This window comes from Ascaphus truei, chromosome 1 (assembly GCF_040206685.1).
Source record: "Ascaphus truei isolate aAscTru1 chromosome 1, aAscTru1.hap1, whole genome shotgun sequence".
Taxonomy (NCBI): domain Eukaryota; kingdom Metazoa; phylum Chordata; class Amphibia; order Anura; family Ascaphidae; genus Ascaphus; species Ascaphus truei.
In genome coordinates, this window is record NC_134483.1 from 384,701,498 (window position 1) to 384,727,100 (window position 25,603).

The window sequence follows — 25,603 nt, forward strand, 5'->3', positions numbered from 1 at the left end:
GCTGGGACCTGACCAATTAACAAGACCTTTTCCCAGCTGAATTTTAACCCGGTCACTGCTGCTCTGCAGACCTACACATAGGTCTGCCAGGCATAGGGCTGGTGTCTTATATTCAACCTGTTACAATCACAAAAAGGGACATTTGTATTCTGAGCTCAGTAAAGAGATTATAGATGTCTCCCACAAAATATTGTTAAAGAAAAAACCTGCAGTGAACTGCTATTTCAATACCCACAAGTTCCATACCAAGAATGATATGTAGTAAATATCAAGTCCTTGGTCAGGATGGAAATACTAAATAATATATTCAGTGGTTAAGTCACAAACCTGATCCCTGATCTATCTAACTATATAACATGGCAGGGGTAGTCCCCTGATGAACTCACACTCCGGTCACTCGCTGGTCACGGTCCTCCATGTAACCAAACTGGGATGGTGATCCTCTGTCCAGCTCCTTCTATTCGAAAGATAATGCAAGTCTGTATGGCTTATGTCCCTACTGACAAGGCCAGGATTCTAGCTCAGGAACAGTACCCGCTCTACTAGGATACCTAGCTGGATGTTTCCCAGTATTGCTCTAAACACAGGAGGGATTTTGCAGGTTACAGCAATCCAGTCTCCCATGTCAAGCTGATTCTGAAGTTTCTAAGGGAAAGATCTGGAAACTTGGAGAGGGAGTGCTGTTAATTCCTCATCAGTCACTACCCATACTCATCATCATCATCATCATCATCATCATGTATTTTTTAACTTAATACAGGCCTCCACTTAAGGTGGTATCACAATATTTTACAGTCAGTTTTAGAACTACAATTAAATACAATTATTCTGTTACACAAGAGACAGACAGGAAAAACACAGAGTTATAATAATAAATGTTTGCATTAAATGAACAAAGGTTATACACATTCAGTTTACAAATATTTAATGAACACTCAGAGATATTATTATGGGTATAAGTAACATTTACAGATAGGATTACAATTCTGTTAGAAGAGTGCGATAGACCTTCAGTGTGTTAGAAGAGGCCCTGCCTCAAAGATCTTACGATCTATAGGCAGGGTAAGTTGACATTGGGTAACATAGTAACATAGTAACATAGTAACATAGTAACATAGTAGATGAGGTTGAAAAAATACATGCGTCCATCAAGTTCACCCTATGCTAAATTTAGACAACAGATACTTTGTCCTATATCTATACTTACAGTATATTGATCCAGAGGAAGGCAAACAAAAAAAACCCAGTGACATATCATCCAATGATATCTCATAAGGGGAAAAATAAATTCCTCCCTGATTCCAAGAATTGGCAATCGGATTACTCCCTGGATCAGTATTCTTCCCATGTATACTTATTTGGTATATCCCTGTATACATTTCCTTTCTAAAAAGATGTCAACCTTTTTTGAACAAATCTATTGTATCTGCCATCACAGTCTCCATGGGTAATAAATTCCACATTTTAACTGCCCTTACTGTAAAAAAAAACCCTTTCCTTTGTTGCTGGTGAAATCTCCTTTCCTCCAACCTTAAGGGATGGCCCCGAGTCCTTTGTACCGTCCTTGGGATAAATAGTTACAGTATTTTGAAAGCTCCTTGTACTGTTCCCGCATATATTTGTATATAGTTATCATAGCCCCGCTTTTCTAATGTAAATACATCTAATTTAGCTAGCCTCTCCTCATAAATTCGTCTGTCCACCCCCTTTATTAATTTGGTGGCTCTTCTCTGCACTCTCTCTAGTTCCATAATGTCTTTTCTAAGGAGTGGTTCCCAAAATTGTATTCCATATTCAAGGTGTGGTCTTACTAATGCTTTACAAGGGGCATGATTAGGTTTACTTCCCTTCCATCCATTGCCTGTTTAATGCTGGATAATTAAAATCACCCATTATGCAAACATGACCCAGTTTTGATGCCTTCTTCATTTGCAAAAGTATTTTAGCTTCCTCAATGTCACAGATACAGTATGTGGTGGTTTATAGCGTATACCTACAAACATTTTCTTTATATGTAGCCCCCTGTAAATAGCACGGGCTACTAAATCTTCCTACTACTGTGGTAAGCCCTGTTAAAGGCAGGCCCCAGTAGTAATCGTGGGTTTTCCCCCCTTGCAAAGCCCTGCCTGCTTGATTGATACAAGCCTGTCTCTGCTGCCGGCCTGTGCAGAGGGGAGGTCTTGTTGATGTCATGAGGGGCGGGCTGACCAAACTTAGTAGCGGTTCCTGTGTGCTCTGCAGTCAGTCAGTTCAGTTCGGTTCTATGACTAGTTCAGTTCGGTTCTACGCCGAAGAGAGTTCAGCTCTAAGCCTAAGAGAGAGAGGAGTGAGTCAGGAGAGAGTTGTCCAGGAGGTCCGATGGAAGGCTGGAGTGTATGGCTGGACAGTCAGATAGTAAGAGAGAGAGAGTGTAGTTAGGTTTCTGAGGAGTAGGGCCTAGTAGTTCAGAGGTGGATCCATGCCTCTCGCCCTGCTTAGGGGGTGAGGGAAGAGCTAGCCCCACCCGTGGCGCCCTTGGCTGCGGGTGGAGGCAGGGAGAAAGATACCCTTCAGACCATCCTGAGGAGAACGATCTGGTGGGAGAGGAGGAGGAGGCATATCGTGTAACTGTATTGCTGTGCTGCTATACTGCCCTGCCGACAGTTAGTACAATAAAGACTCTGTTGCTTTCAACATTGTGCCGAGTGATTCTGGAGTATTCACCCCGGGACCAAGGGGGTTCTTCTATAAGGGTCTCTTCCCACATCCCTGGGAATTATAGAAGATGGAGGCGCTGCACCATTAAAACCACATGGAGGCCCATACCTCAGAAGCCTGGTCCTGTCTCCCCCATAACATCGCAGGAAGCTCAGGCCCTCCTGTTCCAACAGGTATGCACCACCCATCACCATGTAATCTGCCCTCACGCACCCTAGATACATCAGTTGGGGCTAGGGGGGGGGGGGGGGGAACAAGGGTTACATATACATTTACCTCCACTACTAATTTCTATCCACAAGGTCTCTACATTATCATAATTCCCGTCATCAAAATCTTCCCTTATAATAGGTTTTAGATCCGGTTTAACATATAAGCATACTCCACCTCCTCTTCCATTAACTCGATCCTTCCGAAAAAGGGAATAACCCTCTAAATTAACTGCCCAGTCATGAGTTTCATCCCACCATGTTTCAGTAATGCCTATGATATCCTACTGCTCCCTTGCAGCTATTAATCCAAGCTCCCCCATTTTATCTGTCAGGCTTCTTGCATTAGCAAGCATGCATTTAAGTTTTTTTTCAGACTGTACTATTATCCTATCTGCTCCTTCCTTTCTGCGCCAATTTGGTTAAGTCTTTAGAAGTTTTCTAGCATTATCTGTATTTACTATGGGTGTCTCGCTGCTGGTCAAACTCATACTTGCCCCCATTCTTCCTTCATAACCCCGTGTTATTTCATCTATTCTATTTAGTTCGTTGTTTCATTCCCCTCCCCCCCTCCATCCTAGTTTACAGGGTGCAGGGGGGTGAGAGTGTTGTTGGTGAGTATCGGAAGCAATAGAGCAGCTGTAACATAGCCAAACATCAGTGAACGGCAGCAAATGGCTAATGCCTTTGTAGCGATTCAAGTGTCCTAGAGGTTCTTTGTGGAAATAAAAAAATCAGCATGGCAACACACAGTACCTCAATCCGACATGCAGGGGGAAGAGGCAGATGGACTCCAGGAGGTTATTGAGGTGGCTTTTGTCCTAATGCTGTTAACTCATTCCATGCTGGCTTGGTGCACAGAGGCAATGAAGGCATATTGGGATTCCTCCCTTAGGGAGACACCTTTGGGATGACTCAGGTGTTATATCCCAGAGATTCTTTGTGGAAGTCAGGGAGAGAGAGTTCTAGCAAAAGTTACAGCCTCTTATATCTCCCCTCCCCTGCAGAGTCATCGGTCCTTGTCCCTTACAGCATCATGGGAGGTGTAGTTTTCCAGGACATATTAGAAGAGCAAACTCACATACTTTCAATACTCAAGAGGATATTACATTTACAAAAAATATGTTAAAAATAAATGTTATTTATCCAATCATTTTAAATAATTTTTCTTAATTGTGTCATATCTTCCTACAGACATAGCGTAGAGATCTTTGTACAGCTTGCTAATATAGGGAGACTTGGTTTTTACCCAAATTCGTACCACACGTCTTGTGAAGAAAAGTATTGTCTGTTTTCTATTGGTAGATGTAGGAGAAATACAATTCAAAATGTTGCATTACTCCTTGAACTATGTCCAAATTAATTCTTCATGTCAAAATAAATATAGAAAATGTGGAGGCCCAGAACTTAACTCTGACACTGATTACTTAAGGGAATGTAAAAAAGTTTTTAAAAGTTAGACTCATCTGCATCTGAAACCAACTCTAAGGCCTCGGGCATGGTCAGCGCTTACGCACTGACCCGTGCTGAGGCGCGCTTGTACTTACCTGTGAGCCCCTACAGCCGCAATGAGAGCGGCTTTAGTAGGGGCTCGCCTACGCTTCCGTAAGCGCGCGGAAGCGTAGGTCTTAGGTAAATTTTCAAATCAAGCGCTTGCCGGAGCGCAGGGCCGGTCACGTGAGCGGTTCGTCCAATGAGGGCGAACCTTCTCCGTGATGTCACTGGCCCGCCCGCCGACACGCCTCCGCACGCCAGCAGGAACCCTGGCCGAGGCCTAAAAGGTCTTCTTCTCTGTAGTACTTGTCATTGGAGTAACCTCCAAAATGGAATGAGTATGACTTTGGATTTTTTTTAAGGAAATTATAATTCGCACATTAATTCGCAGATTACGTTTGCCTCGTAGCCTTTTTTCATTATGGCTGTTCAGGTATTTGTCTTTACTGTGCTGCTACTTTAGTAATTAAAATGAACAGAATTCACTACTTAACTCTTCCCATAGCTTTAACCCCATGCTCACTCCCGGAAAATGAAGGAACATCAGTGAAAGGTGTCAGGGAGCAAATGACTACAGACCGCAGTTAAATTGCAAAAAAGCTGCAAAAACACACTTTCAAAGAAAACGATAGAGTTTTCTGAGAAAAAGTTGAAACCACCAGAATGGTTTGAGTGCCCTCTTTTGTGGCTGTATTAAATGTAAATGAGAAGATTTGTTATATAAGGAAAAGATAAAATCAGACAGCACTGCTACGTATTCACTGCATATTGGTGCAGTACATTCTGCTTTGTTAGAATATAAACTTTAAAAAAATTATTTCTTTTGCTGTGTCTGCAAATTTTTGAAAGGCACATAGGTTACTCTGATCTTCTGAAATATATGATCTCTTAAATGTCATATCATTGTATATTTCTAACGCACAGATTGCACACACAATCATTATCAACATCTTGTTTAATTTGTTTTTTTTTTTTACATTTCCATAGATTATTTTGTTCTATATTACATAGTTACATAGTTACATAGTAGATGAGGTTGAAAAAAGACTTCCGTCCATCAAGTTCAAACTATGCTAAATTTAGACAACAGATACTTTAGCCTATATCTATACTTACTTATTGATCAAGAGGAAGGCAAACAAAAAACCCCATTAAGGGGAAAAATTAATTCCTTCCTGACTCCAAGAATTGGCAATCGGATTAATACCTGGATCAACATCCTTCCCATGTATACTTATTTGGTATATCCCTGTATACCTTTCCCATCTAAAAAGATGTCCAACCTTTTTTTGAACAAATCTATTGTATCTGCCATCACAGTCTCCATGGGTAATGAATTCCACATTTTAACTGCCCTTACTGTAAAGAACCCTTTCCTTTGTTGCTGGTGAAATTTCCTTTCCTCCAACCTTAAGGGATGGCCCCGAGTCCTTTGTACTGCCCGTGGGATGAATAGTTCTTTTGAAAGCTCCTTGTATTGTCCCTGTATATATTTGTATATAGTTATCATATCCCCTCTTAGACGCCTCTTTTCTAATGTAAATAAATCTAATTTAGCTAGCCTCTCCTCATAAGTTAGAATGTCCATCCCCTTTATTAATTTGGTGGCTCTTCTCTGCACTCTCTCTAGTTCCATAATGTCTTTTCTTAGGATTGTCCAAAATTGTACTCCATATTCAAGGTGTGGTCTTACTAATGCTTTGTAAAGGGGCATCATTATGTTTACTTCCCTTCCATCCATTGCCCGTTTGATGCAAGATAAAATCTTGTTTGCCTTTGCAGCTACTGCATGACATTGGGCACTATTGCTAAGCCTGCTGTCTACAAGCACTCCTAAATCCTTCTCCATCAAGGATTCCCCCAATATATCTCCATTTAATTTGTAAGTCGCCTTTTCATTCTTGCATCCCAAACGCATAACCTTACATTTATCTGTATTAAACCTCATCTGCCATTTACCTGCCCACGTTTCCAGTCTCTCCAAGTCCTTCTGAAGAGAAATTACATCCTGCTCTGATTCTATTACCTTACACAATTTAGTATCATCAGCAAAGATGGAGACTTTGCTCTCGATCCCAACCTCAAGGTCATTAATAAACAAGTTAAAAAGCAGGGGTCCCAGTACCGATCCCTGAGGTACTCCACTCACGACTTTAGCCCAACCTGAAAAAGTTCCATTTATGACAACCCTCTGTTGTCTGTCCTTTAACCAGTTTTCAATCCAGGTGCATATATTATTACTGAGTCCAATTTTCTTTATTTTGTACACCAACCTCTTGTGCGAAACCGTATCAAAAGCCTTTGCAAAATCCAAGTAGACCACATCAACCGCATTACCATGGTCCAAATTCCTACTTACCTCCTCAAAGAAACAAATAAGGTTAGTTTGGCAAGATCTATCCTTCATAAATCCATGCTGACTATTACTAATAATTTTGTTTTCCATTAGGTATTCCTGAATATTATCTCGTATTAAACCTTCAAGTAGTTTCCCTACTATTGAAGTCAGGCTTACAGGTCTGTAATTTCCCGGTTGTGATCTACCTCCTTTTTTAAATATAGGCACCCCATCTGCTTTACGCCAATCTTGTGGTACTGAGCCTGTGGAAATGGAGTCCTTGAATATTAAATATAATGGTTTGACTATTACTGAGTTTAACTCCTTCAGAACTCTTGGATGTATGCCATCGGGGCCAGGTGCCTTATTTACTTTAATTTTTTCAAGTCGCTTATGAACTTCTTCCTCAGTTAACCAATTGTTCATTAATAAGGAGGTTGTGGCTTCCTCCTGCGGCACTACTATTGAACTTGATTCTTCCCTGGTAAACACAGAGGCAAAGAATTTGTTTAATACCTCTGCTATTTCCTTATCTCCAATAATCTGCCTACCCATCTCACACTGAAAGGGTCCTATATTTTCTTTTCTCATTTTTTTTGTTATTAAGGTACTTAAAGAACTTTTTTGGGTTGACCTTACTTTCTATTGCAATCCTTTATTCATTATCCATTTTTGCTAATTTGATTGCCCTTTTGCAATTTTTGTTACATTCCTTATAATTCGGATACGATGTCTCTGTCCCTTCTGACTTAAAGAATCTAAACGCCTTCCTCTTCTTGTCCATTTCCTCCCCTACCTGTTTATTTAGCCACATTGGTTTTGACTTATTTCTTTTATACTTATTACTTAAGGGTATACACTGATAAGTGTGCTTTTCTAACAATGTTTTAAAGACTGCCCATTTATCTTCTACATTTTTCCCTGCAAAAACATCATCCCATTGTATTACTATTAGATTAGACCTCAGTTTATTAAAATCTGCATTTCTAAAGTTTAAAGTCTTTGTTGAACCCAAGTAATCTGTTTTTTGATTATTTATTTCAAATGAGACCATGTTATGATCACTGTTACCCAAATGTTCCAGAACTTGAATATTTGTTATTACTTCTACATTGTTTGATATGACCAAATCCAGAAATGCCCCTCTCCTGGTTGGTTCCTCAATAATTTGGGTCATATAATTGTCTTTAAGCACCCCCAAAAACCTGTTTCCTTTTGTTGTAACGCAAATCACATTGCCCCAGTCTATGTCTGGATAATTAAAATCACCCATTATGCAAACATGACCCAGTTTTGATGCCTTCTCCATTTGCAAAAGTATTTTAGCTTTCTCAATCTCACAGATATTTGGTGGTTTATAGCATATTCCCACAAACTTTTTCTTTATACTTTTACCTCCACTGCTAATTTCTATCCACAAAGTCTCTACATTTTCATCATTCCCTTCATAGACATCATCCCTTATAATAGGTTTTAGATCCGGTTTAACATATAAACATACTCCACCTCCACTTCTATTTGTTCGATCCTTCCGAAAAAGAGAATAACCCTCTAAATTAACTGTCCAGTCATGAGTTTCATCCCACCATGTTTCAGTAATGCCTATGATATCATACTGCTCCCTTGCAGCTATTAATTCAAGCTCCCCCATTTTATCTGTCAGGCTTCTTGCATTAGCAAGCATGCATTTAACTTTTTTTTCAGCCTGTACTATTATCTTATCTGCTCCTTCCTTTCTGCTCCCACTTGGTTTAGTCTTTAGAAGTTTTCTAGTATTATCTGTATTTACTATGGGTGTCTCACTGCTTGTCAAACTTGCACTTGCCCTCATTCTACCTCCATACCACCTTGTATCCTCATCTATTCATTTAGTTCATTATCTGTTTCATTCCCCTCCCCCCTCCGTTTAAAATCTCGTACAACCTTTTTAGCATTCTCCCCCCTAGCACAGAAGATCCCTCTTCATTGAGGTGCAATCCGTCCCTAGAATATAGATGCCCCTCTCAGAAAAGGAGTCCCAGTGCTCTAAAAACCCAAACCCCTCCTTCCTGCACCACTTTCTTAGCCATGCATCAACCTCCCTGATCTCTGACTGTCTCCCTGCGGTAGCGCATGGCACTGGTAGTATTTCAGAAAATACTACCTTGGAGGTCCTTGCCTTAAGCTTTTGGCCTAGATCCCTGTAATCATTTTTTAGGAACCTCCATCTTTCTCTAACTTTGTCATTGGTGCCAACGTGTACCAAGACCGCCGGGTCAATCCCAGCCCCCCCCCCCCCCCAACAATCTGTCTACCCGATCCGCAATGTGCCAAATCCGAGCACCCGGGAGACAACAAACTGTTCGGTTTATGCGGTCCCGGCAACAGATTGCCCTATCTACCTTCCTAATAATGGAGTCCCCTACCACCACAATCTCTCTTTGTATCTGAGCATCCTGAGTCCCCACTGTGCTGGAGCAACTATTCCCCTGGCTGCTAGAGGAATTAGTCTCCCCCAGCCTTACCATTTCTGCCCCAACATTCCCAATATCTTCACTCAACATGGCAAATCTATTGGGATGTGTCAGCTCAGAAACGACCTGCCTCTCCCTATTGTCCCTGCTTCCCCTTCTAACTGTCACCCAGCTACCTACCTGTCACTAACGGCAACCAAGCTACCTACCTGCTTCTCACTAACAGCTCCACCATCTGCACCACTAGTCAAAGCAAGGGCCTGCTCAGTGAGCTCTAATTCCCTTTCAAGATTGCCAATGTCCCTCAATATTGCAAGTTGCCTCTTCAGATCAGCAATCTCTGACTCTAAAGAGACCACCCGCTCACACCTCTCACAGCGGTATGCGCCTTGGAACAGCTGCTCCAAGTGCACATACATGTTGCAAGATGTGCATTGAGTGACATTTTCAATCCTGCTCATTCTAGCAACTATGAAGTTTAGAAGTACTAACAGTAAACTGTACTTCAATAAACTATACCTTGTTTAACCGCTTCCTTGTTCAAACTGCTTCCTGTTCTAACTGCACACACTTTAACCAACCAGCACTTCAAATCAACCACACAGATCAGTCAGTACACACAAGCTCAATTGTTTGCAATATATTGTTTGCAATATGTTTTAATCTCATCTGTAAATGTTGCTTATACCCATAATCATATCTCTGACTGTCCATGAAATATGTTTGCAATATATTGCAATTGCTTGAACCCAATGTTGAGACCTTAAATTAGTTGAAGTAAGACATGCAGGAAAAACACTGACAACAAGTGGCAGAAATAAATGAGATAAATACTGTACAGTAAGTGTCTGATAAAATTAAAATTTGAAACACAAGCAGAAAAGATAATGACAAGATTGTAATGTTCTACAGAAGTAAAACCATTTATCGGTCTTTGTGAAAACACATGTTCCCTGTTGTGACTTTGTAGCTGGGAACAGATTTGACTGCATCGGCCATATCTGTTCTTTTGATAAGCATTGATTGGACTGAACAATCTTAAACTTGCACATTTTATAGACAATTGAGTCCGGTTGTGATGCTTTGCCAGCATGTAAACTACGAGATAAGTTCTGTTTGAACTTAAAAGAGTACAATTTCCAAAGTTTCCACATATACTGTAGATAAAAAAACCATGTCCACATGCAAGTAAAGCCCTATACTGTATATCCAATTTGCTGCTGAGTTATTGCAAAGTATGTTGCTGAAAAGGTCTAAAATCAGCATGCCATCATGTTTAAAGCAGGGCCATCAAACTCACAATAGCTTGGGGGCCAATTGTTAAGTTGAACTGTAAGACTCGGGCTGCCCCAGGAATAAATGTAATAGACACTATGTAAGCCTCAGTGCCCGGCACTAAAGAAGTTTACATGCGCTGACATACATAGCTCAGTCTCTGTTAGCGCACTGGAGCCACGCAGTCTGGGCGTGTATGCGGGTGGAATAATGATGGGCACCAGGAACTTTTGTAGTACAAACAGCAAGCTTTATTATATCAGCAGGTGGCTCATCTCTTTACCTTTGGCACGTCTATTATATACAGGTACTGACATGTTCATTGTTTGTACTTAATGACATCATCGCTAGTTACCCGAATCATATCGTAAGGAACATACTGTGGCTTGTTTCTATGTTGTTTACTGGACCTGTCCCCCCTGCTTGGTAGCGCCCCTGCTGAACCATTGCAGGCAACCCTTCCGGGCTCCAACTCACATCCATCATTCTGGGGATCCTTATCCCAGCTCCATTCTCTGATTGCCACTTCTGAGCATGCTGAGTCTAAATTAGGTAAAGACCAGCCGCGTGAGTCAATCCTCCTGTGCCCTCAGTGTCCTATTTGTGGGACCTCTGTAGGGCTTAGGCATTCTCTCACATATACACATAGTGTTTCTAGGAGATGTCTTTAGGGGCGCTATCTTAGTGGGGTACTATCCCTGACTGTAAAACAATAACCAGGGACAGATCAACTATAACTATCTTACCTATACACTTAACATATATACATATCTACAGTGAGGCTCCTCCACTTGCTTCTCCCAGGAACCTGACTTCCAGAACCTTCTACCTACTGTACTATATATACTCTATCAGTGATGTTCTATCACCAGGCAGAGAGTAGTTTCTGCCAAGTCATCCAGTACTATGTGAGGGGTGTTACACAGTATGAGTCCACACATTTAACCCTCTAAGGCTGTTAACCCCTTTCACTAACTACAGTAGTAGTTCCTAAAGGGGGTGCTACAACTATAACCTATGTGTACACTTTTTTCTTGAGTTTTCCTTATTAAAAATGTGTAAACATCGCTAGTATCTCTCTCTCCACCTTCCCCTCTATCTCCCTCCCTCAATAACCCCTCACCCCCTCCATTCCCTCTCTCTCCATCCAGAGAAGGCTCTAGAGAAGAGAAAACAGAATTATGTTAAGTGGCCTTCTCTCCCCCCCCCCCCCATCTCCCCATCACTCTTCCGCCCTCTCTCACCTCTTCCCCATTACTCTTCCACCCTCTCACCTCTTCCCCATCACTCTTCCCACCACTCTCTTGCTCACTCTCCCAGTTTCTTATGCTCCCCCCACTACTTGTCCTCTCTTCCCCACCTCTACTTCTCTCTCCCCATCATACACACATATTATCCCCCTCCTCACAATACAGACAAACACTACCCTCTCCCCCACAATAGCACCACCTCCCGCACAGTAACCCCTCCCCTACAATAGCCCCACAATAGCCTCATCCCCATAATAGCCCCCCCCCCCCACACACCTTACTTTGGGGGGAGTCTCCAATGCCACACAAGTTGGGCCCAACTTCTGACCGCGCACCGGCGAAGGAAAAGAAGGCCCGGCAACCGGACACAAATTCCAGCACCAGCTCATCAGCCAGCCAGGTGCCCACGTTCACCGGGCATGGGACAGTTGTCCCAGCTGTCCCCCCTGTTGTCTGAGTGTGCGCGGGCCGCATGGAGACACCTTGTAGGCTGCATGCGGGCTGAAAATTTGAGAGCCCTGTTTCAAAGCAAGCAACAACCTATACATAATGAAGCTATCATGTAGTAAAAAAACAAATATAGCTTCGCAACATGAAATAAAATCCTTGGTCTCTCGTCCATGCTCATTACAAACTACAGCAGTACGGGCCTAAGAGTGGAATGATCTGACAGTATTTGTGGTGTGTCGCCAAACTTAAATATACTGGCTGCTCAAAATAAGGATGGAAGCTGTTCAGCGTTCCTGCCAAGAAAGTAATAGTAACAAACCTCTTGCTGTGATTTCACATTCTAAGGACACTAACATATTGTGGTAGTTAATAACCACCAGCGGACCCACAATTATATGATGACATGTTTCGCACTTGCTAATTATTACAGTTTCTTTCAAGCTATTTTCATTTTACCTGCATAAATATAAAGTGAATATACATTACAAATCTGTTAGTGTTCTGCCTGTGGTCACTAAGCAGCTCTATTAAGATAGTGTGCAGATTGTCAGTTTTGAATAGCTACGCTATGATGATTGTGAAGGGTCACCATTTTTATATGGAAGTATTTGGGTAAATACAAATTGGCACCTTATCTCAGCACATCCGTTAGCTAAATGTACGCAGAATGCTAAATGTACTCAATAGATGCTACTGAGTATCGTTTTACATAATTATTCGCATTATTAGTATCTTTAACGTCTGTGCAGACAAATTGCATCAACAATCTTTCATTTGTAAAGGAACTTTTGGCTCAATTTTGAGTGTGTTCAGTTAAGTCAGTGGAAAGGTTCCTGCCTACAGTAGAGATGCATACGTGTCACTGGTTGGTTTTACATGCGATGTTAAAACAAACAGATGTTCTTAAAGCATGCATTTAAAATCAGTATAGAAAACTGAATTAACATGAGATCACCAGATATGATATTGTTGGATAGTCTTAATTTGCATATTTAAACTAGATGCCTATCAATTCACAACCTGTACAATAGCAAAGGATATTTTTGTCTTGAACTTACATTCATTATTAGTTCACTACCACTTGCACCCATTTTTTACTTTATTTTTTACAACCTCACTAATACTGTTCAGACATATTTCTGTGTTTCTTTCTGTGTTAGTCTGTGGATACTTTACTTTCAGGGAACAATATTTATTTGACCTATATTCATATTACTTTAGTCCTTTTTATTCAATTCACTTAGAACAATTTCGGATTTTTCAGAGCAGTAGGTGACCATTGCGTTTCAAACATTTTTACAGAAGAAAGCATTAAAAAAGCAGAACTGCATATTTAAAATCCCCCTTATATGTGGATGCTGTTGTTTAAAACAATATTGACCATGGCTATGACAGGCCAACCACTTGCTTGCCTAAAAACATCAATAATCTAACTAGAAATGACAGCTGCAGAAACACATGTCCTGTCCCTTATGGAATGGGATGTTTCACCGTGGTGAAAACGTTGCCGGGGTTCCACCACTGGGACACTTCACCGCGGGACACTTCGCTGCAATGTCCGGTTCACCGCGCATTGATCCGACAAGCCAAGCCAGGTCTGCCGCTCCAACGGGACATGTAAACATGGCATGTCAGAGCGGCCTGCAAGAAGTGTAGCGGCCCCTCGCGGGACATTTAAACATGCAGTTGTCGGGGCGGTCGAGCGTGGCAGACCTGGCTTGTAGGGACAGTTGGGCGCAGGAGCGGAATTTGTGGCGAAGTGTCCCGCGGTGAAATGTTCCTGCGGCGAAGTGTCCTGGCGGTGGAACACCAGCTGCATTTTGGTTGCGGATATGTTTAGTGTAGGATAACTACCCATGTTCTCAAAAGAGCATGATGATGTAGCTGTGCATGTTAGTCTTAGAAGTAGGCACATCTGCCAAGGAATTTCCACAACATCCGATATCCCCACATTAATGAGATGACATCAGTATGTATATTTGTAAGGGTTTGTGTAAGCTTTCTTGTAATATTATTGTTGCTGATGCAACCTAAACACGTGTCATATATGTTATGACATAGGTTAAAGAAAAGTTTTGGGGGTAAGAAAAAAGTTACAAAAACCCTCCACCGTACAGTAAATAAAAAATACCACTTGTGGGTTGCAAGTCTCCGACAGGTCTGCAACCCTGTCTTTCCCCATTATCGCTTAGCAAACAGTGCTTCCCCTGCAGCCAGGAATTCTGGGTAATGACATGCAAATGAGCACTGACTCTTTACTTCTTATCCGTTGTAACATGGGACCCTAAAGCTTATGCCTGTCATATAACACAGCTTTTCAGCACAGCCAGGGTTAAGAAGTGCCTAGCCAGTAAACCTACAGTACACAGGCTGATTTTTCTACCTTTTTATGACATATGGAAATTCGAAACCAAAGTGTCCAATAATAATGCTTTGATTTCAAAGTCAATGAAGCAGAAAGGTTGTAACAAGAGAAGTATGTTTTAGTTACTGTATCTAATGTGCCGTTTTCACTACCACGACACTTACTGTATACATAACAGATTAGATAACAAAATTAAAACAGCATCATATATTTAATACAGTTACAGACTTTCATATGTCTTTTTATATACATGGTAATTCTACGTTCACTCATTCTGTACCACAAAATATTTCACAATCAGCACAGATTCCTTATAAAAAAAAAAAATCCTTTATGAGCCTGGATTTCCTTTTTTAGCCAATGTTATTTTTCGTTGTTTTGTGCTCTGTTCTCCTGTCCCATTAGACATGAGCTCAGCTCCCATCTTCTGGCTTTCCAATCATGATTTTGCATCTTCACAGCCCATACTAGAAAATAGAAATGTTTCTTCTCTGCCTGGGGCTCTCTCTTACCCTCCTAACAGACTCTATAAGGACTGGTTGTTGTTGGTTCTGGAAATGAAATGATCATAGATGTCCAGGGGATTGGACTTGGTTGAAGGAGCCTGTTATGCTCAGCCACCTCTGGCCAATTCTGGCTGCAAGGGAGAAGTTGTCACTCCTAAGGAAACAAAGCTACATTTGTACTTCCCTCCCTCCAGTCAAGCCAACCCACTCTTCCTTATCCCTATCCACATGTTTAGCCCCCTTACTAGTAGCTCATTCTTTGCTCGTTATTGCAAACAACACAGATCTACCAAGAAGTCTCAAAGAAGCAAGTCAAATATAACACAAGTGAGAGGTATGTTTTCTTCTTACAAGCCGTGTGCTTTAAACACTGTGGTTTAATTGCAGAAATTATGGACTAATGATGTTACATTGTACAGTAGAATGCAGGTGAGGGGTATGGTTAATTTGGGCAACGTATGCTCTCCATTATCAGCTGTCCCAAGGTGCTTTAGCTGCGTGTCAATGTCATTTGGAAAAAGGTGATAAGGTATGCAAATGTACACAATGGTTTAAAGGTTGGGTCAGTATATGTTGTTAGAAATGTGCTCATGATATTTATAAATAACTTATTGACACAAATGCAGGGGGTGTACTAACCACATCATTGAATGTAAGATTTGTTAGAAGGGAAAGGATTGAACTTCTTAGATACTTGGTAGAGAGTGATTTTAAACACTGGTAAGAAGCTGTAGCTATGATCAGCACTAAGCATGATGGAAGAAAGATGAATTTTCTAGTGATCTCAAAAGCATAACATTTAGTGAAAACGTGAACCCATTTTGCAGCAAAAGTACTATGACCATGCAACAATGTTAACCATTTCACTGCATTGCAGGCGTCTGTGGCAGCAAAAGAGTAAAGTGACCCCCAAAATGATAGCATGTTATATTTGCTCCCCACTTCCTGGCAAATGTGTCTATGGAGAAGAAAAGTATAATTCTATATTTCATACAAATAATTTGCTTGGAAGACACGTACAGTATGCTTGCAATGAGAAAGTGATTCTTGGAAAGAAATATGCCATTTACTTATTAAACAAAGAAGCGATTCATCGCCAGTATCCCTGAGGCATAGCTACAGTACATCGCTACTTTTAGTTTTACACACACTGCATGCACTTTACCTGCACAATGTCCTTACTGAAGAGAGCACCATTCCCGAGCTGTCAATCGTTTTAAGTATCAAAAATGTTATATCAAATATTTCAAATGGAAAACACATAAAATAATTGTCTGTGCTGACTTTATTCCCAGTGATTTAATTGTTTTAACAATTGTGCATCATTAAATATTCCAAGTGAAACATTTATTTTATGCCAGTTAGGTTTTAGGCATGTGTATTTTATCACTGATTTGTGGAACTTTCAACTTATTTATTTATTTCTTTTTAGAAATGTTTAAATGTTGCATACACTCATTTTTCATTGATCTACTGTAGATGTATTATATTCTATAGATGTATCTTAAACATTCCGTATAACGTAAAATACATACAATATGTCAAAACAATCAATATTCGATAAACTTTTCTTTCAGCAATTGATAGTGTGATCATGTTCCCTCAGATAAAAAAAAAATTAATATACCTTTGAGATGTGTATGAAATGCATTTGTTAATGAGGGGTCTGCAAAAACATTTTTTTTTTTAACTCAACCATGACATCTCCATTTGTTGACCAGTAGTCCTTTTTTTCTACGCTCTGCTGCCTCTATTGAGACATACAACTGCATTAACTTTCTCTTTTTGTTTATATTGGCCCGCAGGCCGTTTTCATTTTGCAATGATCTCTGCGGTTGCTTCGTATCCCAAAAAAAAGTACATGGCGCCAAGTAGCTGGGCTATTTGTTGTAAAGCCAATACATTATCCAACCACCAGTTCTCCCAGGGCTCAAAAGAAACAGGGGCTGTATTGCAACTTGAAGCATCACACTTCATTGCCACTGTATATTCCCTTTAAAGGAGCAGTCCATAGTGGGGTTTTTTTTTCTTTTCTTCTTTCTTTTAATTTTTTAATACAGGATTGGAATAGGGGGTCTCCGGAGCTGAACTCCATTCATTTCAGATCCAGGGACCCCCTGCTTCAAGAGATACTTACCTCCGAAGTGGGTGCCGGTATCTCTCTGCAGGTATCTGCAATTTAAAGCCCCAGTCACATGAGCCAATAGGAAGCTGCACCAGGTGACATCACGGCTCCCTATTGGCCTGCAGGGCCCATGAGCTTTGAAAAGCAGCCATGTAGTGAGCTCTGGAGTGGCTACCAACACCCACTATGGAAGTAAGTGCCTCCGGAAGCAGGGGATCCCCGAAGCTGACATTAACGGGGTTCAGCTCCAAAGACTCCTACTTCAATCCTATATATATAAAAAAAAATTAAGGGGGAAGAAAAACTGCTTGGATTGCCTCTTTGAAATGCTAATGTTTTTTAGGAGTTTCAAGCACTGGATGAAGAAGGTATAAGGAGGTAATGGGCCTGAGGGTTCATATGGTGGTAATGGGGCAGGGGATATAAGGGGTTGATAGGTATGGAGGGGGAATAAGGTTCTGTCTGTGTGGGTGTAAGTGGGTAATGGGCATGGATGGGGTATAAGGGGGTAAAGGGCCAAAGGGGGGTAATGCGCCTGGAGGTGTTAAAGCGGGTAATGGGCATGGGGATATAATAAGGGGGTAATGGGCCTCGGGGTATAAGGGGTTAATGGACATGGAGGTGTTAAAGAGGGTAATGCACCTGGGGAGGTTTTAAGGGGTTACTTAGGGCTGCAGGGTATAAGGGGTTTAAAGGGGTTATGGGCCAGGGGCATATAAGTGGGTAATGGGCCTGAGGGGGGGAGTTATTAGGGGGTAATGGGCCTGGGTAGTATAGGTGCTATAAGGGGGTAATTTATTTATTTATTTATTTATAAAATATTTTACCAGGAAGTAATACATTGAGAGTTACCTCTCGTTTTCAAGTATGTCCTGGGATAATTGGCATGAAGGAGATAACGGCCCTAGGGGATTAGGGAACTACGGGTCCCAGCAGCCCCCGCGGGTCCCCATGACGCGCAAGGACCAATCAGGTATGTGAAAAAGGAGGAAAAGGAAGTGGTTGCGCACACGTTTGAGTTAGAGCTGGCTGGAGGAGGAAGGAGACGGAGGTCCGGTTGAGGGAGGCAGTCTGCTCCCTACCCAGACCGGTTGCCCCAGGCCCAGTTAGGCCCTGAGCCCCAGTAGTGTGAAGCAGAGCTAGGGACTGGCCATAGACAGATTCCGGACCCCATTACCGATTTCGATATCGCTATCAGGACACTTCTAAGTCAGCGGGAGGCCTGGGCTCAGGCCCCGCTATCAAGTTGCAGCGTGTCTGGGTGGGATAGCCCCGGACACCTACGGGTGACATCAGCTACGCCCACGCCGATCCTTTGTGAAGATTGTTGCAGAACCGGGTACTGGAGTGCCCGGCAGGTAAACTTCAAGTGCACCAATGGTATCATCTTTCATTCAGGACTCGGTGGCTGCGCAGTCACACACATATACATTCACTGTCTCACTTGAGGGTGGGGGACTTAGTCCACGAGGGAACTGGACACTGGGTGGGATCACCCGGTGGAGGGATGGAGAGAGTGAGCATTCGGCCGGACGCAGATTATAGTGTCTCCTCTAGGGAGGGACACCTGTTGATCTATGCTTTTGATTGCTGCAAGTAAAGTTGATCGGTTAAGGTTCATTGCTGTGTGCTAATGTACATAAGTCCTGCGAAGACCTACTTCCCCTCGGGCGGAAGCTGTCGCAGGTGGAGGTGCTGCACCAAGTTATAAGTATTGTGCGTACCCCAGGCTCTCTGTGGCAGAGGCTCAGGCCCTGCGAGCCTACAGGTTATACAGCATATGGTAGTGGTCTGTGTTCACTAGGAACCAGGGCTACACCAGCATTTCTACCTGACACTTTGGAATTGTATTTTAATACTTTATGTGTGTTTTTCTTTGATGCTTACAAGCAATTAATGATCACAGGTTGTTTAGATATATATTTTAGATATAACATGGGACCATGCAGCGCCATTTTTCAGAAAGTAAATCATATGTTTAAAAAACAGGTCACACAAACAAAACTTTTCTTAGCCTTAGAATATATTTGAATAACATTTGGATAAACTACATAAAACAATATCCTAAACATATTTTCTCTAGCTGTATTACTGTTTAGTGATACTTCAGAAGTCTTTACTGATCCATTCTGGAGAAGGATTCAGAGTTTCAGCAAGTCTTGCACAGGACACTGGCATAGAGCAGAGGTGCTCAAACTGGGGCGTGCAAGATTTTTGCGGGGGTTGCCGCAGTTACAGAGGCCCCACGCTCTTCCTGAAGGCATTTAAATTAAATGCCAGGGGAGCGGCGAAGGCCTTTGCAACTTCTCTTACCGTGGCTCCAGCGGCTTCTGGTGACACGTCTCCATGGCAACGTCGCGTTTAATCCACAGAGTCACCGCAACGGGACGTCAGAATGGCGGAGACAAGGTAAGGAGGGGGGGCACAAGCAGAGAGGGAGAGCCGGCAGGAGGGCACAGGGGAAAAGGTTTGCGCACCCCTGGCTTAGAGAACCTCAAAACATGATGACAGCTAGAGATACAGTGATATCTACAGAACTAGCACATTGTAACTCTTTTCTTTGGCTGGGTAAGTAAAGTCCGGAGCAAAAGGACACCGGTTGAGCACAAGAACCCAAGTTGAGTAGAAAAACATAAAGGTTCCTCTCCTCACAGGAGGTAAGATTACTGCTCTCCTTAAAGGACTCGGGTAGGCGTGACGGGTGAAGTAATCATATTTTTGTCCCAATAATTCTACTACCTGACTATGTTTGTCAGTATAAGCCATCTCCAGAGCACATAACAGTATAATCTTTTGGGTAAGTAAAGTCAACTGCTTTCCCGGCAGAAGGTGATCAAATGAGATTAGAACAAGTATCGCCCCCTGTGAAGAGCGAAACACCAGTATATCAAATTAAGTCTGGGGAGGCCGGATAAAGTTTTGCTGTTGACTGCCATCTCTGCCATTGCTATGCATGTCCATTGATGACACAAATGAAGCTTGTGTGTTGACTGACTCCAAAGGCATCTGGTAAGTTAGTAGACCCAAACAACAATGGGAAAAAGGACTTCTAACAGCGCTCTAAGGAGATAAAAACAGTGATGGGTATAATGTGACTTAAACAGTGATTGTGAAAATAATAATAATATATATATACAATATTGTGCAAATAAAGTGCAAATAGGTGAAATAAAAAATGAAAAATGCTGCTCAGAACCCTTGGAAGGATGGAGCACAGGAATCCCTCTTGCTGGAACGTGTGGAAGTTGAAGGGGAGCGCAACTCATTCAGTGATGGATATGTGGACTGAAAAATAAACACAATAGTGTAACACAGTCCCTATAGATGTATCTCCAAATCTAGTAGACTTCGATAAATTCAGAACCCACATTTTATCTGAAATCAACGAGCATGTAACCCAAACTCAAGTGGGTAGTGAATGATGTGTTATGATCGTGTAGATCCTCTCTCTCTCTGTATCCTAGGGTTCTTGGGGATGTCTGGATGTCACTCAGAATGGTATGATGGCAGTCATATATACATGAGAAAACAGAAAGCCAAACATAGTGTGTACCGTATAAAATGAAAATTTTAATCTCTAAAAAAACATATAGATGTATGCTTACATCAATAAAACTTGTACGGGGCACATAAGAAAAGCGAACTCTGCCTCTCAATACTCACCCCCTCTGAACGAATCTCCCGTCGCGTCACTTCCGGTTTGCCGGCGTTTCGTTTCCGGTATCGCGGCGCGGGTTAGTTCACCGAATTTAGGGGATCCCAGGTGCAGACCAGTGCAGGTGAGTGGCGGAAGCGCCCTGCTGACGGGGCGGCAGAGGAAGTCCCCAGTCACGCCGACGACGCACAGGTTGTGACGTCGGCAGGACTAGCGCCGGAGCACTAGGGGAGTCTGCGAATTGCAGATTACGGCAGAGAGGAGACACTATCACCCGGTCTGAGTTGCGGCAAGGAAGGGAACTCCAGAACAAGTAGCGGACGGCATCCTAGTATTGATTTTATACCACATCCGCACGTGAGTTACCATTTGGCTGTTTTAGTTGTTTTTAATAAATTGTAATACTCTCTACACTATCCTTTGCTGTATTCTCTCCTCTTTTGGGCCATCCACTATCCGGTATCCGGGAGGGGTAAAAGAAAAAGGAGGATTGAGGAATTTCACGTGGTATTCGTGACTGCAGAAGGGAAGGAGAGGTTAAAGCTCAGATCCTCTCAATTGAAAGCAACAAGAGAAATCTTGTAAGTAGGTGCACTGTGTTCACATTGTCTAGACCACATCGGTTTAGATATACTGCGCAATTTGTGTGTTTCTGTTTAAGCCATGCAGGGGAACTTTCAGAATTTGTGGATCAGGGACCCCCTGCTTCCTGAGTTACAGGCCCCGGTATGGGTCATCGGGTGCCAGTGTCGCCGCCATCTTTATAGCATCCCATACGCGACGTGCCCACTATAAAGTTGACACTGGCACTGATGCCCCATACCGGGGCCTGTAACTCGTGAAGCAGGGGGTCCCTGAGCCAGAAATCAATGTGGTTCAGCTCAGCGGACCCCCTGCTCCCGCACAATATTATTAAAATAAATTAATGCTGCTTCATTACCATAGCGGATAGCCGATAAGGCAATGAAGGGGTTAAGGCATAATAGCATGTTTATTGGGGACAATTGCCAGTGGGAAGTCGATCCCAACTCTGATTGGCTCTAGTACCATGTGACAGAGGCTTTGACATCATTCAAAGCCTTTCACATGGTACTAGAGCCAATCAGAGTTGGGATGGACTTCCCACGCTCTGATTGGCTACCGTACCATGTGAGGGCGGCCATCTTTCTTTTGATGACGTCATCTTAAAGGCAACTGAAGCTCAGCCATTCTGATTGCCCCGCGTCATTGCTTTTAAATGACGTCATCAAAATTAATTTTTTCCCCCCAAAATTACATGGTTTTCACGGCCCAATCAGGACCGTGGGAACCATATGACAAAAATGTGACGTCATAGGCCTATAAAAGACTATGTCGTCTCATTTTGAAGGCAGACGCCGAGGAGGACGGACCTCCGGAAGGAAGAAGAGGATAGGGGCGTGGCAGCAGACGTAAGAAGACCCCCAGAAGAAGACAGAAGACGGAAGAACACAGATGAAGACGGTAACGGAATGGATTACAAATAAAAGACAAGCTTCGTTTATTATTTTATGGTTTATTATTTAAATTTTTTTATTTTATGGGTTCCTGTGCGTGGATTGGTTCGAGAGTAAGCGGTTCAACGGGAGTCGGTGAGTGGGTCAAGTAATGATAAGTCAACAAAATAAATGTATTTTTTTTTAACTTGTACATGTTTTTTTTTTTTTTAACATGTGATATATATTTTTTTTTATAGATCATTTCTTGCCACTGTTTGTATGTATGTATGTATGTATGTATGTATGTATGTATGTATGTATGTCTAGATCGATATATACATACAGAGTAAGAAATGATTTTGTTGGTTATTGCTTGTTTTGCTGTATTTAAAATGTATTTTGCTATGCTGATATGCTTAAATGTGTGTAATGTCATTTTTAATTAGATAGATGTAATTTTTGGTGTTGTATGCTGTACTTTAGGTCAGGGTGATGCTTGTTTTTTTTATACTGGATTATTTTTGGTACTTATATTTTGTCAGATGGTAACTTTTATGGAGAATGGTTTTGTTTAAGGATTAATATAGTTAATTGTGTAATTGATTTGTATGGTATTTTAATTGTTTGGGGATGTGATTAATTTATGGTCATTTATTTCTGTTGCCTTGCTTGGTTTAAATAGTATACTTGTTTGGATTTCATTGTCTTTTGTTTTGAATATTTTATTGTTAACATTGATTGACAGAGTGTACATGGTGCACAGATTTTATGCATCATGTATACAATGTAAATTCAATGTTTTGATTGGCATTTGATGCTTTTGATTGGAAGATGAGAATGATTTTATTAGGAAATAGGATTTTGTTTTACTGTGGCTGATATGGAGAAGTGGTATTTTTATTTGTGCATGTTTTTGTTAACCCATAAACATTTATTTGTATATTGGTTCATCATGTGTGTGTATATATATATATATATATATATATATATATATATATATATATATATATATATATATATATATATATATATGTAGGTATATATATATATATATAATATATATATATAATATAATATATATATATATTTATATATATATAGTTGCATGATGAAGCCACTGTACAAATTAATAGGTGAAGGGTGGGTATCGGGCCAGGGTGGCTTAACCCCTTAATTACCTTTGAGGTTATTATCCGATAAGGTGATTAAGGGGTTAATTGATATCAGAATGTAATTGCAATGTATTGGCTATGTATTTGGTTGGCAACGGAGGACACGGAATTTTCTGTCGAGGGGGCTTCATATTGATGAGGTCAGTAGAACGTTATTTATTTTATTATGCTAGTTAATGTGTTTAATAATGGGCAAATAATCTATTATCCCTATCTGGATAATAGTTATTTTGCACATTATTGTACTGTATGTGTTGGGGGTGGGGGGGGATTGATGTATTTAATGTATAGAACATGTTTATTTTTTTAAATACAGGGTTGTTTCCTCAGGTCTGCGGGGGACCTATGGAAACCACCTGAGGTCTCCTCTGACTTCTCACAGGTAAACGGCTACCGGGTCCACGGGGGACACCTGCGGGGAAGAATCGTTGGCCCCACATCTGTGGGGGCACCGCGCACCCGTAGGGACCACCCGAGGGCTCCCACACCCCCGTGGGAAACACCCAAGGCCCCTCAGACAATGGTGGGTCTGACCCGGGGACCCCCAGACAGCCGCTGGGCTACCATGGAGACCCCATTGTGGCCCACGGTGACCCGCAGAGAACACCTGGTGGACCACGGCGCCTGGCGGGGACCACCCGTAGGCCTCCAGACCCTGTTTGAAACATGTGCTGGGCTACTGTGAGGTCTACGGACACCCGTCAGGCCCACCGGGGACTCCCGTGGGCCTGGGGTATTAACCTTGCATGTAAAATAATACATCATGTATTTATGGGGGAGCACAGGGGGTGGGTTATGTATTTAATAAATATAATGATGTTTATTGTGGGGCTGTGCATTGTTTTTATTGTGGGTACTGGGGGTGGGGGAAGGGGGCATTGGCCCAAGGGTATGTGGTAAAGGCCTCCCAGCTGGGTATTGGGTTGGGGTGGTTAGGCCTCACGGGGTGGGTAGTGGGGGAGGGTATTTAGGCCTCCCGAGTGGTGGGTGAGTTAACCCCTTAATGACTGTAGCGGTTAAAAAACGCTATGGTGATTAAGGGGTTAGGGGACATTACATTGGCTGTTTTTATTCTTGTTTATGTTTTGCAGCATCGGAGGGGGCATGGACGGTGATGAAGATGAGGATGGCCTTCATCGTGGTGAATGCAATATGTATTTATTGTATTTATTGTTCTTTATGTGTTTTAAATGGGCAAATGCACTATTATCCATTTGTGGATAATAGTAATTGTGCCTATTACTATACTGTATGTGTTAGGGGGGGTGTATTTCTTTATAAGTATGTATGTGTTTTTAAATTAATTTGGGGGGCACAGAATTGGTACTGCAGGCCCGCGGGGACACCTGCGGGTAACACCCGAGGGCCAACGCCGGCCTATAGTATCATTGCTGTGCATATATGTACTGTATGTTAGGGGGGTATAGGGGTTGTTGGTGTAATATATATATATATATATGCATCAGCCCCTGACGAAGCCTAACGGAGAAACGTGTAGGGCGTGGTTTACAGACAGTGAACACAGTGTATTCAGCAGGAGTAGCAGCAGACAGCAGCCAAGAGGTGCCGGTGGCCGTTTGTCCCACTATTTGCCTGCAGGAAGACTAGCAGCGCAGAGGATTGAGGCCCCGCTCCCACAGCCCACCGGACGAACTCTCGCGAGAGGGAGTGACGTCACCACGTCGTCACGTGGCACGGAGCGTCCCCAGGAGACGTGGGTGACCGGAGGAAGATTGAGAACTCTTCGTGGGAAAACAGAAAGAACTCTCTATATGTGAAACCGGACAGCACCTACCTTTAAGTACCGTGAGTACTATACGCACATTAGGTGCAGTGAGATAGACCTATGTAGGTTGATAAGAACGGAAAAAGACAGCTCACACAAGGAGACTGTGTGGAACAGTAGAGACACTAAGTGTGTGTGCTATTTACAACCTGGACTCATTTCCCTATTGGTTACATATCTACAGACTAAGGACTGTTGAAGAAATCTGCATAGTGTTACTACCCTTTTCCAATGAGTGTGAGATGCTCAGAATTCTCAAAAGTTTTATGATATCTCACAGAATGTGAGTCTTTTACTTATAGTCATTTTTATTAATAATTTTAATAAACTGTGTTACGCTATTTGTGTTCTATCTCTCTTCCTGCATGGGT

At 42.1% G+C, this 25,603-nt stretch overlaps 1 protein-coding gene and 1 long non-coding RNA gene across 2 annotated transcripts in view; one reads left to right on the plus strand and one right to left on the minus strand.

Moving 5' to 3' along the window:
• The window catches only part of LOC142471251 (uncharacterized), a 94,745-nt gene extending 82,406 nt beyond the window's left edge, over window positions 1–12,339 (minus strand). The window contains exon 1 of the long non-coding RNA XR_012789381.1: window positions 11,993–12,339. This is a non-coding gene — a long non-coding RNA (uncharacterized LOC142471251). The remainder of the gene's footprint in view (window positions 1–11,992) is intronic.
• A 2,796-nt stretch (window positions 12,340–15,135) lies between these two features.
• SCRG1 (stimulator of chondrogenesis 1) overlaps window positions 15,136–25,603 on the plus strand; it is a 32,912-nt gene continuing 22,444 nt past the window's right edge. The window contains exon 1 of the mRNA XM_075611352.1: window positions 15,136–15,371. The gene's annotated coding sequence lies outside the window, so the exon portion shown is untranslated. The remainder of the gene's footprint in view (window positions 15,372–25,603) is intronic.